The sequence below is a fragment of the Benincasa hispida genome, chromosome 2 (genome assembly GCF_027475165.1).
Source record: "Benincasa hispida cultivar pf3 chromosome 2, pf3_genome.v1.1, whole genome shotgun sequence".
Taxonomy (NCBI): domain Eukaryota; kingdom Viridiplantae; phylum Streptophyta; class Magnoliopsida; order Cucurbitales; family Cucurbitaceae; genus Benincasa; species Benincasa hispida.
This window is the reverse complement of record NC_143479.1, coordinates 59312810-59325981: the sequence shown is the minus strand read 5'-3', so window position 1 is coordinate 59325981 and position 13172 is coordinate 59312810.

The window sequence follows — 13172 nt, the reverse complement described above, 5'->3', positions numbered from 1 at the left end:
TGAGTTCGACATTATAAAACATAAACAAATTCTAAGAAAATTGCATCTAAATCCATTTTTTAACAAAGATAATAAAGTACCCAAATTTCTTTATTTATTTGCAACGATACTTTAGTGAGTCAAAATAGATGCTACCGAGAGGCAGTCAAATAGTCCTTCACTAAAGCAAGAATTTTCTTGACTAAATACTAATTCCGGAATAACTCTTATTCCTATAGTTATTTAGTTACCGTTTTCGGTTAAGAACTTATTAACATTTAGTAATTCTTGTAAGTATGACCCTCTATTTTTAGTTTTTATAGAATGGTATCAACAAGCCCCCAAATTGAAAGACAAAATTAAAGACGGAATTAAGAAACCCTATTCATTTTTTAAGTTCGAGTTATCTGAATCTTATGTTACAACTCTCCAAAGGGATAACCATAGAAAAATGACTAGCAAATTCCGTCTAAAAACGACAACAGGTGCAACATAGGAATCTCACGGTTCAAACTAATGGAAGAGACCGTAGGATATATGTCAACATTTCCTTCACCCACTTACTATGAACAACTTTCCCTATTCACCTTGTTATTGACCCATGCAAACACTTTTCGAATGGAGCAGACATGGTCAAAGTGACACGAAGCCGAGCATGGATCTCACAGTGTGAACTCTTAGAGACGTGAGAGCTAAAAATAATATATTATATGTAATGTTAATCTCCCGCCGAAGTGTTCTAATGGATTGAGTATATTTATGTACTTAGGTATATGCTCGCTAAAACATACTAAGTCTAGGTGAATTATCCAAGTATAAAGATTATAATTGGATTTTAACCTACGATGTCTAAGTGATAAAACTACTTTATTACCTCACATCGCTCACGCGTGCTCATAAAATCGAGCTAACAACGCTTAATAGTTCGACTTCTGTAAACCGTCAACTTAAGTACTGCCAGCCTTAGACAGGATTATAGACCGATTGAGTTTGTAACTAGAGTTTTACAAGATAACAACCTATTTTAACTATTAAAACAAGTTGTTAACAATAACCCCAAGTGAGCATGCTTCTTATCTTTGTTATAGGTTTTAAATGTCTAACTCATTTTATAACTCTTTATAAAAATATAGACATGCTATAACATACATCAAGCATTCCACATTTGAAGGCTTCAAAATGGATTGAACCGGTCAAAACCATGTTGAAACGGACCTCTAAGTCCTGAACCGGTCAAATCGGATGTTTAAAGCGCATGAACTATGCTGGGATAAGCAGCGTTGCAATGCCACGAGATGTCAACTTCTTTTTTGAGTTGGATGAAGAACAATGTTGCAACGTTGTGGAGGTCGTTGCAACGATGTCTCACAGAAGCTTCAATTTGTGAATTTTGCTGTTGAGCTTGCTTTAGATTTCCTTCAATTAAAACCTAATTGCATCTCCAATGTCACTAATAAAATTACAGAAAATCCACATTATGACCCATAAACAAAGAGTCAATTACAATAATTACTTGCAAATTGAACAGAAATTTAGATGCCAAAATCAAAATTCATCTATTTCAACAATCATTTCACGAACTCATGAAAGACACCCACCATGCTAAAATTAACATAAATTGAGTGTTTAAAACATGCTCTGATACCAATTGATAGAGTTGGCATTCAACAAACGGAAGACACACACTCACTTTAACTTTTTATTAAACTTTAAAATAAACAAATGTTAAAATAATTTTTTTATTATTAAATTAATAAATAAAACAATGATAATACTAACTTGTTACCTAAAAAGTGTATCATTTCAATAGAAATACAAAAAATTATCGATTTTAAATAAAAAATTAAAAAGAAAAACTAATGGGCAGGTAATTTTTCCCTATGGGGACCCGATCCCCGAACGAGCATTCCTCGACCCCGACTCCTCAAAATGGAGAATGGAGCGGGGACGAGGATTAAAAATCCCCACAGGGACGAGGACGGGGACGGGGAGTATATCCCCGACCCCACCCCGCCCCGTTGCCAACCCTAATAGTAGACTACCACCAAAATCTTCGCTATTAAACTCATGCCTTAGATTGAATTGTGGTCTTCAAATTGAAAGGAATTTGAAAGTTTGAAGAAGAGAAGAAAAACATATTTTTCTCTCTAATTATCTCAGATTTTTTAGGTTGCATGGACATCTCAATCTCATCTAAAACTTCAATAAATAGAATAAGATCATGTAGCTGAGATAACTGAAGTAGCCATTTTACATTCTATTCAACTTAGTGGTTTGTGGTGTAATTGAAAGTGGGAAAAGTTGGATTTTCTCACTTTCAATTAATATTCCAATTTTTCTCTTTTAGAAACTAAAATGAATTTTAATTTTAAAATTAAAATTTATTTTCAAAATTAATTTTAATTAAATAAAATTTATCAATTTCAATTCCATAAATAAAAAATTTAATTCAATTAATTTCATAATTTTGAATTTCATAAATTCAAACTTTTGACTTGGACGATGCAAGAGAGATGAGAGGCAGAAAGGTCCTACTGCGTACCAATTTGTTCGCATGAGGTTTCTGGAGAAACTTAATTCGTGGAATTTAAAATTATATTTGTATTGATTTCTGTATAGCAAGTACAATCTCTAATACATAATCTTTTGATGCTTTCAAAATAAATTATAATCTTTAAGGTAGTTGATCTTCTTGGATGATTGGCCCTTTGGGTTTGTTGGTCTTCTTGGATGATCAGTTTATTGATCCTCTTGGATGATCGGCCTTTGAGCTTGTTGATCGGCCTTTGAGCTTGTTGATCTTCTTGGATGATTGGCCTTTGGACTTATTGATCTTCTTGGATAATCGGCCTTTGGGCTTGATGATTTATTGGAGGATCGTTGTTCGTACGATGTTTCTGGAGAAAACTTGTTTCTTGGAGTTAAACTTGAGTTGATTTTGATGTTCATGTTCATGTTCATGTTCAGTTGATTTGATGCGATGTGGTTCGATCTCTAGTACTTGATCATTTGATTCTCTCTCATTCTAATGCACACGCTTGATTTGAGAAAGCGAAGCATGTGATATTCTTGGAATTGAAGCCTTGGAAGAATGCTTCTGTCTCTGAAGGACTTCAGTTGATTATTGGGAGAATTCTCTTTAGGCTCTCTGGAATGTAAAATTGTCGAGTCCCACAAAAGAGGAGAGCTCTTCTACTTATAGAGTTCTCTGGTGGACCTCGTAAGCTTGGGCTTGGTTGGTCCATGGGCTTGGTCCTTGAACCCGATTAGTTGGACTTGGGCTTGGTTGGTCTATGGGTCTGACCTTTAGGTCTAATTAGTTGAATTTGGGTCTGATTCGATATTTATCAAATTTAGTTCATTTTTGGGCTTAGTTAGATTCTAACCCAAATAATAATATCAAATTGGGTCAAATTAATCTTATCTTATTCAATGGTCATGATGAAACCACGTGGTTTCATCGAAATTTGTTTTCAACTTCAATTTGGGACATATGTCAACTCCTAATTGGTCCCAAATTTGATTATTTGGAATTTCGTCATGAATTGACAATCTGTGATTGATCCAAAATTTCTTATTCAACAACAATGACTAGTTTTAATTAAATAATTAATTTTTTACCAAATTTTTTATATGATTAATTTTACATGGACAATTTTAGTTGAAATAGAAATTTTTAAGTTTCTTGGTAGAAGAAAATAATTACCTATCAAATTATTCATAAATATTTTCAAAAGTTAAAGTTCCTACTCAAACATATCAATTATCTTTACAATTAAACAATAAAATTTGAAATATAGTAGTTACATTATAATAATAACAACATAACAATAATTATTATAATAAATTAAAAAGGAGACAAACGAGGAGAAGAGATGGGACGGGATGTCCTTGTCTCCATTTAGCTTACAATGAAAATTTTCCCACTCTCCCCCTTGTTCATCACCTAAACGGAGAATTTCAGTAGGAAAATGAACATCTTTACGAGTTTAGTTACTGAACTTTTATAGAAATAATAATTTAATTAATTAAATTTAGTTAGTGATGATTTTTTTTTTTTTTTTTATGATTTAATTTGTGAGTTGTAACTTGCAATTAGTTGTCCCATTTTATTTTCTTACTTGACGATTATCATATATTATACAAGCATGATATTCATCGTGTACTAATCCTTTCATATATTTTTATTTCTTTCTTTTATTTTAATGTTTTTTCCTTCCATTTTAAATAAGACTACATTTCTTAGCTATTAAAGACCGCAAATTTAGTCCTAGAATTTAACATTTATGTTTTATTTGATTTCTAACCCCATTTCGTTTTTTTTTTAATTTTTTTTAAATTAAGCCTATAGACACCATTTTCCCTCCAAATTTCTTTCTTTGTTATCTACTTTTACCAATGGTTTAAAAAATCAAGCCAAAGTTTGAAAAATAAAAAAAAAGTAGCTTTTATAATTTTGTTTTTATTTTTAAAATTTAGCTAAGAATTCAACTATTATACTTAAGAAATATGCAAATCATGGTAAGAAATGAAAAGGAAATACACTTAATTAGAAAAAAAACGAAATGATACGAAACGAGGTCTAAATATTTAAAGTTACGAATTAAATCTGCAAACTTCAATGTATATTTTTTAAAATTCACGAATTATTAGACACAAAACTGAAAGTTAACATTTTCATTTTATGTAAAATTTTAATTTATGTATAATAGATAAATTTCACATTTGTCAAAAACACACTTTAAAAAGTTTATGGACAAAATAGACACAAATCTCCAAATTCAAGAATTAAACTTGTAATTTAACAAATTATGCTATATAATAATTTATACCATCAACCGAAAGATTTTTCTTTTTCAAAAGAAAAAGAATAAATTCTTTAAATATACAATACTTAAACTATCTCAAATTCTCAATTTAATTTTTATGTTATATTATACATTTATTTAGTAGGAGTACATATTTAAAATATCAAATTAAAGTGTTCTATGGACTAAAATTATATTTAATTAGTACAATAACAAACATATATTCACAAGAAACAAAAGATGCAAAAGTATAATTTGAAGGAGAAAATATATATCTATGCATTCTTAAGTGACTAATTTCATCAAATTCTCCCCCAAAAGAAAAAGAAAAAGAAAAAGACATGAAGCTAACATTCCATTCCTACCTAAAAAAGTGGAATAATTTTATTTATTTATTTTTGGCATTAAGGAATATAGTTGTTGAGATGGGAAGTGTGTTTGGTACAAAATAGAATCTTATAGTGAGAGTAAAATATGGTAAATATGAAGAGAGAAGGCATCTTTCACCACTCTTATATAGACTCTAGTGGCAATGAGGTAAATATAATAAATAACAATTTTAAGTAATATTGATAAATAGCTTATTTGTTAAAGGCACCATGTTGGAATTCTTTTTATGAGTAATTGTTTTAAATGGTATGTTGAAAATAATTTTTAAGTATCGTAAAATGTCACTGTCTATCATGGTCTATTATTGATAGTTAGTGAAACTTTGCTGAATTTATAAATAAGTTGACTCATTTTTCTTTATTTGAAAACAACTTTTCTTTTAATTGAAATGCCAAAACATATGTCGTAAAAATGTAGATGATTCACTATTGATGCCTAGAATCTAAGTATTAATAAGTTTATTTTACAAAATTTGGGTTAAGTTATTTTGGTTTGTAGACTTTTATATTTGTGTTTAATAGATATTTGAACTTTAAATAGTATTTAATAAGTCATTGGATAAATTTGTATTTAATAAGTCTCTAAATTAAAAAAAAAAATGTTAACTGTGTAATTGGATGTTTAATTTTGTGTCTAATAGGTCTATAACGTATTTAATATTTTTAAAAAATTAACTAATCTATATGACATAATATTGAATCTTGTATCTAATAGAACATTATACTTTTAATTAAATTGTGTCCATTAAATTCATGAATTTTGGACAAAAAAAGTTGAATAGGTCGAAGACGTATTAGATACAAAATTAAAATTATAGGAATTTACAAGTGCTTTAAAGTTTAGAGAACTAGAAATAAAATTGAAATTTCATGAACCTATGAGACTAATTTTAAAGTTCATAAACTAAATTTATAATCTAACCTAGAAGTTATCACTATATTCCTAATAGCATTCGGAGAAGCCACTTCAATACTAACTTTTTTTCTTTTTTTTACAATTAAAGGTCTCACGGGCTGGGCTTATTGGAAGTGAATGTTGTTCGGTGGATAAGCAGGGTTCTCATGAGAGGGAGGAGCCGGTCCTCAATACCGGTTCAGCTGAGAGGTTTGGTCCAAAGTCAGACCAGTTGGAGGAGCGGTGTGGTTCAGTTGGTTTTGGTTCCGGTGTGAAATGAGAAAATTTGTGGGCAACCCTTTTTGGGTCAAATTTGAGAGAAAATTTAGAGTTTATTCCCCCTTTGGTTGAAAATGATAAAGTTATTGTTGAACCTTGTGAGGAGATTATTGATGCGGTGTGTATTTATGAAAGAAATCTTTGGTCAGTCAGCTTGTGGATGCCAAACTCCTATATTATGTTCTTTGTCACCTTATTAAGAGAATTTGGGGACGCATAGGATGCCAACTATTGCCTTGTTGCTTTAAATTTCAGAATGTTGAGTCATGGGATTGGGTGCTGAAGAATGGTTCGTGGCACTAGGGTGGCAAACTCATCTTATTACAACAGTGGTCTCTAGGTATTGTTCTTGAAACTTTTGTTTTTGATTTTGTTCCTATTTGGATTAAACTGGAGCGTGTTCCCCTGAAGTTGTGGACGGATAGGGTTTAACAATGTTAGCTCATGTCGTGGGTAAACCAATCTCTTTTGATGTTACAACAAGAAAGCGGCGTTGGTTATCGTATGTGAGGGTTTGTGTTCAAGTGGATGGTGATTCGTTATTACTCTCTTCAGTCACTATTAAAATGTGGGGTTAGAAGTTTATTATTCCAATAGTGTATGAATGGAAACCTCGTAGGTGTGCTTGTTGTGGTTCCTTTGGGCATACATGGGCTATGTATGAGAAACAAGGTGTGGCAAAGGGTCAAGAATTGTGTATTGTAGCGGTTAATGAGGGGTGTTTGGGTTAGAATGGGGGACGTGAGAGTGTGAGGAAGGGGCAGAGTTTGGGTATTGGTGGGAGAGAAGTTAGTCCAAAGGTTGGGAATACAGGTGCGGAGAGTGATGACAAGTTTACTATGGTTAGTCGTCGTCTGCGTGATAGAGGAGGTGTAGGGCACAGAGTGGCAGTGGGTCACCGGGTTCAGCGCCCTTGAGAAGTAGAGTAGTTTATGGGTCCCCGAGAATTACAGAATTTGTAAACATGTTAACGAACGTAATCAATTTAAAGTTTTTGTGTGATGAGGGGGGAGACTCGTTGGCACTGACTTTAGTACAGATAGATCTTAATCCGTTGTCGTTTATGGATGGGATGTTTGAAAGTTTGGGCAAAAGCCTAGTGGGAGGTGGTAGATGTGATTTCTTGCAAGACTCATGATTTGGTGTTCTTAGAATGTTAGGGGATTGAATAACCCTGTCAACTGTAGGGTGGTGGTAGACTTCCTAGCTTCCTCCTCTATTACTTTTTGTTGTTTGCTTGAGATGAGGGTTCGTCATGAGAACTTTAATATGGTGGTGGGTAGGTTTGGTGATGCTTTGAGGTGTATGTGTAGTTATAGTGGGAGGGGAGTTGAGAGGATCTGGGTGATGTGGCGGAAGAGTGTCTATGATTTTTTATAGATGTCATTAGGGATCAGTTCATTTTTGGAACCTTAGTGGATATTGTATCTAGTGTAGGGTACATATTGGTGTTGTGTATTCCTCTAATCACGTGAGCGAGAAGAGGAACTTGTGGTCTCAATTGATTGATATGTGTGCCTTGTGACAGCTTCCTGGAGTTATTTTGGGAGATTTTAATGCTATTCGTAGTAGTTCGAAGGATTTTGGAGGTTGCCCTAGCTTGAGAGAGATGGAGGAGTTTGATGGGATGTTGTTGGAGGCGGATCTGGTCGAGTTGGGTGTGACAGGTAACTGGTTTACTTAGACTAGTAAAATTCAGGGGAATGGTATCTTGCACTAGTTGGATCGTTGCTTATCTAATGAGGCGTGGAAGGTAGCTTTTCCGCATTCAGAGGTTAGGGTTGGTCAATGGGGGATTTTTTTATCATAGTTCTCTTCTGGTTTCTACAGGGGAAACGAGGAGTAGGTCGTCGCCTACGTTTCGTTATTTTTCTTATTGGGTGGAGGCTGTTGGTTTTATTGATACTATCAGGTCAATGTGGAGAAGGTCAGAGGATGTATCTCCCATGGTTAGCTTTGTACGAAATTTGAAGGTAGTGAAGCGGGTTTTACGTGCATCGTTTGGTAGGCGTATCTTTGTGTTATCTGAGAAGGTGTGAGTGGCTAGGTAGATTATGGAGGTTACTCAGGCTGAGGTGGAGAGAGATCCTCACTCAGAGTCGGTATGTGCGGAGGCGGCTTGGGCCACTAAGGTGTTCTGGTTAGTGGCTAGAATGGAGGAGGCGTCGCTCTAGCAGAAGGCCAGGGTGAGGTGGTTGGAGTTAGGTGATATGAACACGACATTTTTTCATCGTTATATTTGATCTTGCCGCAGTTGTAGTGGTTTATTTACGATTGTGGATGCTGGGGGGACTCGCAAGTCAGTTTGATAGGGTGGCAAGGGTGGCGGTTAAGTTCTTTCGAGATAGTTTGGGGTCTCAGCTTGTGGGTGATAGGGATCTTACTGCCCGGATTGGGGATATTGTGCAGTTCAGCTGGTCTGGGAGGGGGTGGAGGCGCTTGGTCGTCCAGTGAGTTGGGATGAGATTCAGAAGACTTTATTCTCGATGAAGTCTGGGAAGGCTCCTGGGCCTGATGGGTTTTCGGTGGATTTTTACAAAGCTGATTGGAATGTGGTTGTGGATGATTTCTGTGATGCTGTGCTGAATTTTTTTTAGTCCTATTACCTGCTTGGTGGAGTTAATTCTACTGCTATTACTCTTATCCCAAAGAGGCGGGGAGCTGAACGTATGGAGGAGTTTCGTCTTATTTCTTGTTGCAATGTTGTGTATAAGTGTATCTCGAGGATCTTAGCTGGGAGATTGAGGTTGTGGTTGCCTTCTTTCATTAGTGGTAACCAGTCTACGTTTTGTCCTGGTAGGTCAATTTTCGATGACATTTTATTGTGTCAGGAGCTTGTGGGGGGCTATACAAGGAGGGCAGAGGGAATCCGCGTTGTGTGTTGAAGGTAGACCTTCAGAAGGCATACGATTCAGTCAATTGGGATTTTCTGTTTGGTGTGTTGCTAGCTATATGTATGCCCCTTCAGTTTGTTAGTTGGGTGAGGGCTTGTGTTACGTCACCTACGTTTTCTGTGATGTAATGGTTCCCTTGAGGGGTTTTTTCCTGGTAGGAAGGGGTTGAGGTAGGGGGATTCGTTGTCACATTTTTTGTTTGTGATGGTGATGGAGGTCTTGTCCAGGTTGTTGAATAAACCTTCTATGTGGTTTAGGTTCCATGATCGGTGTGAGCGTGTAAGCCTGACTCATTTGGTTTTTGTAGACAATCTGTGCAGCTGAAAGAAATTCTTTGGAATTTATGAGGCAAGTCCTAATGGATTTTGCAGGGTTGTCTGGGTTAGTTGCAAATGTTGGGAAGAGTTCTATGTTTGTTGCGGGTATGGAGCCTAGTGAGGCGGAGGAACTGACTGTGTTTATGGGATTTTCTCTTGGTTTGCTGCCTGTTTGGTATCTGGGATACCGTTATTGGCTAGTTGATTGAGGGCTGTGGATTATGCGCCTTTAATATAGAGGATTACAACTCGTTTTAGAAGCTAGGTGGCGTGGTCTTTCTCTTTTGCTGGAAGGCTACAGCTTGTTAGGTATGTTTTACAATCCTTTCAGGTGTTTTGGTGTAGCATCTTCGTGTTGCCTGCATATGTAACTCATGAGGTTGATCATCTGTTACGTAGTTATTTATGGAAGGGAAGTACGGTGAGTTGAGGTGGTGTACGGGTGGCGTGGGATGAGGTGTGCTTGCCGTTGGGAGGGGGTTGGGTGTGAAACATGTGGCTTCATGGAATCAGGCTACTATTATGAATGTTTTGCATGGGCGGTTTTTGTGGGCTGTTCGGAGTGAGGTTAGGAGGTCCTGGTGCTTGAGAGTTATCTTGCGTTGTAGAGATAGATTCAAGCATCTAGTTTGTTTAATGATCGACGATGGACGGTCTTGTTTTGTTTGGTAGGATCCTTGGTTGCCGGGGGGTGCAATTTTGGATTCATATGGGTCTACGGTGGTTTATGATGTAGGGAGTAGTTTGGAGGCGCGGTTGTCGGAGTTCTTAGATGGTGAGGGAGGTTGAAGGTGGCCTACAGTGACTTGGGAGTTGCTTGAGATCTGGGGTCTTATTCAAGCAGTGGGGCCTAAGGTGAGGGGGGAAGATTATTGGGTTTGGGATGCGGGTGCTAGTGGTCGGTTTTCTATTGGTAGTGCATGGGAAAGTTTGTGTCTTCGTCGTCCAAGGGTGTCTTGTGCTAGTATTTTGTGGGTGGGGGGTGGTATTTTGTGCCACTCCTTCTATGCGTGGTTAGCTGTGAGGGACAGGTTGGGTGCGCGAGATTGGTTAAGGAGCTAGGGTGTATTGTCAGAGGGGGGTGTCTTCTGTGTAGGGGAGGTATAGGGTCTCGGGATCATTTATGTTTCGAGTGTGGAATTGGGAGAGAGGTGTGGTCTAGTGTGTTTCGTTAGTTGGGTTCGTTGCATCGGGTGGTGAGTTGGGATGTCAAGTTGAGTTGGTTGTGCCGAGTGGGGTCAGGTAAGGGAGTGCGTAGTAAGTCGTTCCGTGTATTTTTGGTGTGCTTCCATCTACTACATCTGGCGGAGCGTAATCGGCGGTTACATGGAGGTCGACCGAGGTCGGTGTCTGCTTTGTTTCACCTTATGGTCTCTACGGTTCGTGCTCGAGCTGCTTCCTGGGGGTTGATCTTCTTGGTCTTATCTAGCGTGTTTATAGTTGCTTTTCTTCTTTTTGAACTTGTTGTTGCTCTCTGTTTTACTGTTGTCCCTAGTTGTGGGATTTTTGTTTCTCTTCTCTAGCTTTCTCCTTGGTGTTTTGGGTTTTTTTTTGTTTTTGTTTTTGTTTTTTTTACATTTATGTTTGGTTATGTTCAGGTTTATCTTGTTGGCTTTGTTTGCATTTTGTTGCCTTGACTTTGCTTGTGGTTTGTTGCTTTGATGTCTTGATCCCGGGTTGTGGGATCCTCCTTGTTATTGTATAATACTATCATCTATTCTTAAAAAAAAAATTATTGTAATTGTAGGGTAAAACACTTATCTCATGAGATTAGTCAGAGTATGTAAGTTGACGTATTTGATGGTAACACCTTGCAATATTGACTATTTGTTAAGTTGATCTAATAATAAAGACTGAATTGAAAATTTTAAATCAAATCAAAAGAACCCAGTTAAAACCAAGTTCAAATTATAATGACAGTAAAAGTTTTAATTCAAAATATTAAAAAAACAATCCATTTATCCTTCAAATCTTTGATAGCCAAAGATCCTCTTTACCTCTAATTAAGAACAACCTTCGAAGAAATTATTGAAAGCAGCTACGATAGTATTAAATCATTGATTAATCATTGATTAACCAAAAGTTTAAGCAGATAGGTGAAGATAAATATAATATTATATGAAAATCAATTTTAATTGGAAAGGAAAAATAACATTGTATAGGTTTGAACACAAGATTTTCTGCTCTGATACTGCTATCTCGCATGCGTTTGTAGCCGTCGTGTGCCCCTCGTGGGCTTAATCCAACCCACTTCTCCTAGTTTGGTCTCACTTTCTAAGCACACATGCATAAGAGATCCTCACACCGGTGTAATACCGAACCTACCACACTCTGATGCCTAAGTTAGTACATGAGTATATAATTCAACTAAACACACAAGAAATAATATCAGGACTCTCCTTTTGAGATCACTTACTATTCTCCTTTGGGGTCATCGCATGTGGTTATTTATAATACATTTCTTCTAATAGTAAGTTGTGATTACGTGTAACTCTAGCTATGTCACGATGGTTTTTGGCACTCGACGCTGCAGGATGCCAGGCCTAGCGTAGCTCGGTTATTTCTTGATTGGTATTTTATTTACTGACTGGGCTAGTCAACCCACAACTCGATGCTCTATATTTTTCATTTTGAGACCCGCATTCTCCTATGCCTCCCTTCGGTTCTCTTTGAATCTGAACTCGTCTGTGGTCTTTGGACGTTGCCTGGGACAACCCTCAATAAATACTATTATAAATTACTAATTGATAAAAAAATTTAATGATATATATAATTATATTTAATATTATATCGACACTTTAATCGATAAGGACATAACTTTTTTTTTTTTTTTGTACAATTAATTATTGAATGGGGAGCTGATTCCTCTAGGGTTCGAAACCCACTATACATCTACACATCTCACAAAAAAAGGCCTTCAAAGCTTCTTTATTATTGTCCCATTTATGATGTTCTGTCCCTTTGCTCCCTGTCTTTTTCCTTAACCTTGTCTTTTCCAAAGCAAATCATTTTTTTTCCTACTTTTTTTTATTAATCGAAATCATGAACTGAAAAAGAAATTTATTTATATATACAGTCAACCCAGCTTTTGTTTGTCAAAAATACGTATACATTTTATTAGATATACAATGTGGGTGTAAAAAAAAAAAAAACAATCGTGTTCGAATTTTGTGCCATTCAACTTATTAAGATATTTTAAGTAAGAAATTCGTATGCTTCCATGTTATTATAAAAAGAAAAATACTTGATACATCCTGGATAGCACTTATCTTTGTATATCTCGTATAATACATCTTGCTAAATTGTCCAATCATAATTTGACACGTGTTAAATTTATTTATTTATTTATTTTTAAAATATTTAATAATTTTTTTTGTGTGAGTGATGAGAGTGAGATGCACGAAAACGAGTGCTACCCGGATTATATCAAATATTATTCTCGAAAAAAAGGAGTTTGGTTTATAATAATATTATTCTATTTGTAGAGTAGATTAGAGGTAGGTAATCAAATTTAAAGTCTTAATAAGTTTGATTTATTGAATTTAAATTATTGTTTAAAGTGATCACCATATTGAATTGTGCTTTGAAATTTATTCCTTTCTTGTTGAAGT